Here is a 6698-nt window from a genome sequence, read left to right as displayed (position 1 = left end):
AGTGATCACAACCAAAAGTCTAGTTGCCATCCATCACCATACAATTGACCCACTTTACTCCTTTCACCCACACCCCACTTCTTCCCCTCTGGTAACCCTCCATCTGTTCTCTGCATCTATGAGTTTGTTTTATTTGTTCATTTTTTTTTAGGTTTCATATACTTGTATGAGTGAAATCATACCATATTTGTCTTTCTCCTTCTGACTTACTTTACTTAGCATCATATCCTCAAAGTTCATCCATGCTGTCACAGATGGCAAGATTTCATTCTTTTTTATGGCTGAGTAGTATTCCATTATATATAGATCACATCTACTTTATCTATTCATCCATTAATGGACACTTAGGTTGTTTCCATATCTTGGTTATTGTGAATAATGCTGGAGTGAACATGGGAGTGCATATATCTTTTCAAATTAATGTTTTCCCATTCTTTGGATAAATACCAAGAAGTGGAATCTCTGGATCATATGGTAGTTCTATTCTTAATTTTTTGAGGAATATCCATACTGTTTTTCATAGTAACTGCACTAATTTACAATCCCACCAACAGTATATGAGGGTTCCATTTTCTCCACAACTTCTCCAGTACTTGTTATTTCTTTTCTTTTTGATTGTAGCCAGTCTAAGAAGTGTGAGGTGATATCTCATTGTTTTGATTTGTGTTTCCCTAATAATTAGTGATGTTAAGCAGCTTTTCATATGCCTGTTAGCTGTCTGTATGTCTTCTTTGAAAAATGTCTATTCAGGTCCCCTGCCCATTTTTTTTACACTTTATTTATTTATTTTGACATTCAATATTATTTTATATTAATTTCAGGTGTACAGCATAGTGGTTAGACATTTATATAATTAAAAAGTGATCCCCCTGACTAGTCTAGTAACCACTTAGCACTATGCATAGTTATTACCGTATGATTGACTATATTCCCTATGCTTTACTTTACATCCCTATGACTATTTTGGGATGAGTACCAATTTGTAAGTACCAATTTGTACTTCTTGACCTCTTCACCTTTTTCATCCTGCCCCCACAACCCCCTCCCATCTATCACTCTGGTAAATGTAGTACCCATCTGACTCCATACATACCTATTACAATATTATTCACTACATTCCTTTTGCTATACCCTAAATCTCCATGACACTTTGTAACCACAAATTGGTACTTCTTAATCTCTTCCCAGGTTTTACTCACCCCCAAACCTCCTCCCATTTGGCAACCATCAAAATGTTTTCTGTATCTATGAGTTTGTTTCTGTTTTTTTGTTGGTTTATTTTGTTCTTTAGATTCCACATATAAGTGAAATCACATTGCATCTGTCTTTCTCTGTCTGACATACTCCACTCAGCACAATACCTTCCAGGTCCATCCATGCCACTGCAGATGGCAAGAACCCCCTCCTATCCGTGGCCAAGCAATATTTCATTGTGTATATGTACCACTTCCTCTTTATCTGTTCATCCATCTATGGACATCCATGCTGCCTCCACATCTTGGCCATTGTAAACAATGCTGCAATGAACATATGGAAGCACTTCTCCCATTGAAGTAGTGCTATGGGTTTGCTCAGATAAATACCCAGAAGTGGGGTTACTGGGTCTTTCTTTGTCTCTTGTTATAGCCTTTGTTTTAAAGTCTATTTTGTCTTGTATAAGCATTGCTACCTCAGCTTTTTTGTTTGTTTGTTTGTTTCTATTTTCATGAAATATCTTTTTTTCCCATTTCTTTACTTTCAGTCTGTGTGTGCCTTTAGATCTGAAGTGAGTCTCTTGTAGACAGTGCATATAAGGGTCTTGTTTTCTTATCCATTCAGCTACCCTATGGCTTTTGATTTGAGTATTTAATCCATTTACATTTAAAGTGGCTTGGGTGTGCCTAAAAGTTGGTGGGGTGGAGTCTCAGGGAATCTCAAGGGTGGGATAGATGACAGGTGATAGCCAGTTTGATGGAGAAGCAGATATGGCGGCATTTGCTTGAGTCTGCACACAGGGAGGAGGAGTGCTCAGCAAAGAAACAACAGCTTCCACCAGCTCCTTCCTCTGGAAAAAAGCTGCCCCTCCAGCCCTCACCTTGTAGCCAGACAATTCAGTTCCTCCCTGTGTATCCCTGGTGCCTTTTGAGCTGCTGCCCCAGCACTGGAACTCAGAGTAGGTGAGTCCATCAGCAAGTATGTCCGTGCACAGGCTTCTCAAGAGGAGAGCCCAAGATTGCAGCTGCCCTCATCTCACTCAGTCACAATCTTTGCTGATTTTCACGGCCAGAAGTTGTGGGGACTTCTCTCACTGGAACTGGAACCCTGGGCTGGGGAGCCTGGTGTGGGGCTGGGACCCCTTGTTTCTCCAAGAAAGAACTCCACAGCTGAGATATCCCTCCCAATTTTTAGTGGTCACACTCAAGTGTGGGAACAGCCTGTTCCATGTCTGTGTTCCTCCTGCCAGTTTCATGGTGGCTTCTTTTGTAGGTTTGTAATTCTAGGGCTTTGGTTCAGCTACACTAAAGGCTATTCTCAATGGTGGTTGTTCTGTAATTTAGTTCTAATTGATGTGGTCCTGAGAAGAGGTGAACACAGCATTTACCTACTCCACCATCTTGACTGGAAATCCTCCCTGCCCATTTGAAAAAATCAGGTTGTTTGTTTGCTTCTTTTTAAGTTGTATGAGTTATTTATCTATTTTCGGTATTAATCCCTTATTGGACGCATGATTTGCAAATATCTTCTCCCATTCAGTGTTTGCCTTTTTGTTTTGATGATAGTTTTCTTCATTGTGCAGGAACTTTTAAGTTTGATGTAGTCCCATTTGTTTATTTTTGCTTTTGTTTCCTTTGCCTTTGGAGTCAGAGTCACAAAAACATAGTTAAGACCAATGTCAAAGAAGTTACTGCCTATGTTTTCTTGTAGGAATTTTATGGTTTCAGGTCTTATGTTCAAGTCTTTAATCTATTAGAGTTAAATTTTTGTGTATGGTGTAAGATGGTTGTCTAGTTTCATTCTTCTTCATGTGACTGTTCAGTTTTTCCAATACCATTCATTGAAGAAACTCTTCTTTCTCCATTGTATGTTCTTGGCTTCTTTGTTGTAAATTGTCTATATATATGTGTATTTATATCTGGTGTTTCAATTCTCTTCCATTGATCTTTGTATCTGTTTTTGTGCCAGTACCTTACTGCTTTGGTTATTATAACTCTACATTATAGTTTGAAGTCAGGGACCTTGATACCTCCAGGTTTGTTCTTTCTCAAATTTACTCTGGTTATTCAGAATCTTTTTGGTTCCATGAAAAATTTAGAATTATTTGTTCTAGTTCTGTGAAATATTCCATTGGAATTTTCATAGGGATTGCACTGAATCAGTAGACTGTTTTGGATAAAATGGACATTTTTAACAATATTAATTCTTCCAATTTGTGAGCATGGAATATCTTTGTGTATTCTTCAATTTCTTTAATCAGTGTCTTATAGTTTTCCATGTACAGGTCTTTCACCTTCTTGCTTAAATTTATTTCTATTTTATTCTTTTTGATGCAACTGTAAACAGGATTGTTTTCTTAATTTATCTTTCTGATAATTCAGTATTAGTGTATAGAAACATCATATATTTCTATGTGTTGATTTTGTATCCTGCAACTTTACTGAATTTATTTGTTATTTCTCACTGCTTTTTGATGCTGTCTTTAGGGTTTTCTATATATAGTGTCAACTCATCTACAAATAGTGACAGTTTTACTTCTTCCTTTCCTATTTGGAATTTTTTTTTTTTTTAAATTTCTTGCTCTTGTTTGATTGCTGTGGCTAGGACCTCCAATAACATGTTGAATAAAAGTGGTGAAATTGGGAATCATTGTCTTCTTTCTGATCTTAGGGGAAATCTTTCAGGTTTTCATCGTTGAGTATAATGTCATATATGGCCTTTATTGTGTTGAGGTATGTTCCCTCTATACCCACTTTACTCAGTTTTTATCATAAATGGATGTTGAATTTTATTAAATGATTTTCTGCATCTATTGAGATGAGCATATGATTTTTATCTTTCATTTTGTTAATGTTGTACATCACACTGATTGATTTGCAGATGTTGAACCATGCTTGGATCTCTGGAATAAATCCCACTTGGTCATGGTGTATGATTTTTTTAATGTATTATTGAATTCAGTTTGCTAATATTTTACTGAAGATTTTTGCATTTATGTTGATCAAGGATATTGACCTGTAGTTATAATTTTTTTGTGTGGTGTCCTTATCCGGTTTTGGTACCAGGGTAATGATGGCCTCATGAAATATCTTTGAATGCATTTTTTCCTCTTCAGATTTTTTTGGAAGAGTTTCAGAAGGATAGGTATTAAATTTTTTGAATGTTTGGAAGAATTCACTAGTGAAGCCATCCAGTCCTGGACTTTTGTTTGTTCAGAGGTTTTTAATTACTGATTTAATCTTTTTACTGGTAATTGGTCTATTCAAGTTTTCTATTTCTTCATCATTCAGTCTTGTAAGATTGTATGTTTCTAGAAATTTATCCATTTCTTATAGTTGTCCAACTTGGCATGTAATCGTTTGTAGCATTCTTTTATGATCTTTATATTCCTGTGGTATTAGTTGTAACTTCTATTTCATTTCTGATTTATTTGAGCATTCTCTCCTTTTTCCTTGGTTAGTCTAGCTACAGTTTTGTCTATTTTGTTCATTTTTCAAAGAACCAGCTCCTAGTTTCACTGATTTTTTTCAAATTTTTTTGTTTGAAAATAAAAGCAGATTTAATCAAACATTTATAGGATTCAATGTAATCCACTTTCACGAAAGATTTTCACACAGTCTTCTCTTTGTTTTTATGTTGTTTTTCTTGGCTCGCTAGTTCTATACCTTGGCTCCTTCAATGGTCATATTTGTCAGGCTGGGGACCTCTGTGGACTATCACTGTGATCTCCTTTGTGGAAACATTCTTCGCTTCTGGTACACTTTCTAGATTTTTCTTTGCTGGGTCTATGTTCTCATTTTCTAGATTTTTTTCAACACTGTCAGTTTTTCCTTGACTGCCAGTTCTACTTTGTTTATTTGATTTTTCTTTTATTTCATTTTATATTTACTTGTTTCTCTTTGCTCCTACTTCTATTTGTTTCCCTGCATTTGTACTTCTACTTCTATTTCTATGCTTCCTTTCTTTGCTTCTACTTCTACTGTGGTTTTTTTCTCTTACTTGGAATCCTTTTGTCATTTCTATGTTGTCTATCATCTTTGTCTTCTTTATGTTTCTCTTCTTTTACCTCACCCCGACTTCTCTGTTCCTTAAACCATTCTCTTGATTGCTCTCCCTCCTTTTCCCTGTCATTACTCTTTCCTTATCACAGTCATGATCTGATCTTCTCTCTCATTTTATTTCTCTTTCTCGATCCCTGTTCCTTCTATTTCCTTTCCTATCATAACTTTGACTATGACTTCTATCCCTTTCCCTACTCCTGCTATCCCTGTGCTCTATACCCTTGATCAATACTTCAGGATATTCACCTTTCTTTCTCTTTTTCTTTGGCTTCATACTCTAGTCACTGGCATTCTTTCTCTCTTTCTAATTCTTGATCAAAACTAGAACACCCATGGCCCTTCCGATAATGGCTTCTACTTATTGATCTTCTTGGGGACCTCTGTGGACTCAGTGATCTCGTTGGAGACCTTAAACTTCTGTGTTCAACATGTCTGTCTATCTCCTCAGCACCTTCCTTCCCATCTTTTTATATTTTTTGAGCCTGGGTTTTAATCTACTGATTGATAGTCTTCTGAACAGGAACAGGAATTTTTGGAAACAAGGTAGAAAACCACTCCAGTTTTGTTGAGAAAAAACCACAGCATTTCTCCAGTGGTCATTACACAGCCTCCACCAGCCTTCACATCTATGTCCTTTGTTGACATACATCTTTGTCATCAAGGAAGGATTCAAACTAGTCCCACAGATCTGTAGGGGGCTCTGTGTACCTTTTATACATAAATCCAAGGGTTCTCCTATATGGAGAATCTATATGTGTTATGAGACCCATCACTTGCCTGTGAGTTAACCACAGAGTAAATAATCTGTATAACAGGTAAAAAGCTGTAGAAACAATTTCTCTTGTTTCAACACCTCGAACTTCTACTTACTCCCTCCATACATCCTTGTTTGGCCTGTTGTCTTCCTGTTTCCTTTCTCTCATGGTTCAATATATGTGACCTTAAAGTAGCTCCCATCTACCACCTCATGGTAGGTCTTGAGCTCTTAGAGCTGCGCTTTTAGTTAAGGTCACTACAGGATATTTGTGAAGATCGTGGGATTGAGGTTCATAGTCTTTTCTTTACCACACAGCAGCAGCACATTGCCCTGCTTGTCTGAGATTTCCAGCTTGATGGCACTGCCATTGTTGCACTGCTGCTGGGCTGTGGCTGACTCTTTTCTATTGTCTATTCTTTTTCTTCCTGCTCCAATCTTTATTGTTTCCTCCCTCGTACTACTTTTGGGTGTCATTTGTTCCTCTTTTTCTAGTTCCTTTAGGTATAAAGTTAGATTGTTTATTTGAGATTTTTCTTGCTTCTTGAGGTAGACCTGTATTGCTATGAACTTCCTCCTTAAAACTGGTTTTGCTACATCTTATAGATATGGGTATGTTGTATTTTTCTTTTCATTTGTCTCTAGGTACTTTTTGTTATTTTTTCTTATCTATTATTTATAAGTGTTTG

General features: G+C 36.6%; 1 pseudogene; it reads right to left on the bottom strand.

The window, feature by feature from the left end:
• Positions 1-4803: 4803 nt before the first annotated feature.
• On the bottom strand, positions 4804-6192 carry LOC117011975 (pre-mRNA-splicing factor 38B-like; annotated as a pseudogene).
• Positions 6193-6698: the final 506 nt, after the last annotated feature.

This window comes from Rhinolophus ferrumequinum, chromosome 19 (genome assembly GCF_004115265.2).
Source record: "Rhinolophus ferrumequinum isolate MPI-CBG mRhiFer1 chromosome 19, mRhiFer1_v1.p, whole genome shotgun sequence".
Lineage (NCBI taxonomy): Eukaryota > Metazoa > Chordata > Mammalia > Chiroptera > Rhinolophidae > Rhinolophus > Rhinolophus ferrumequinum.
Note: the sequence above shows the minus strand (reverse complement) of the source record. Positions and strands in the feature narration are given on the sequence as shown.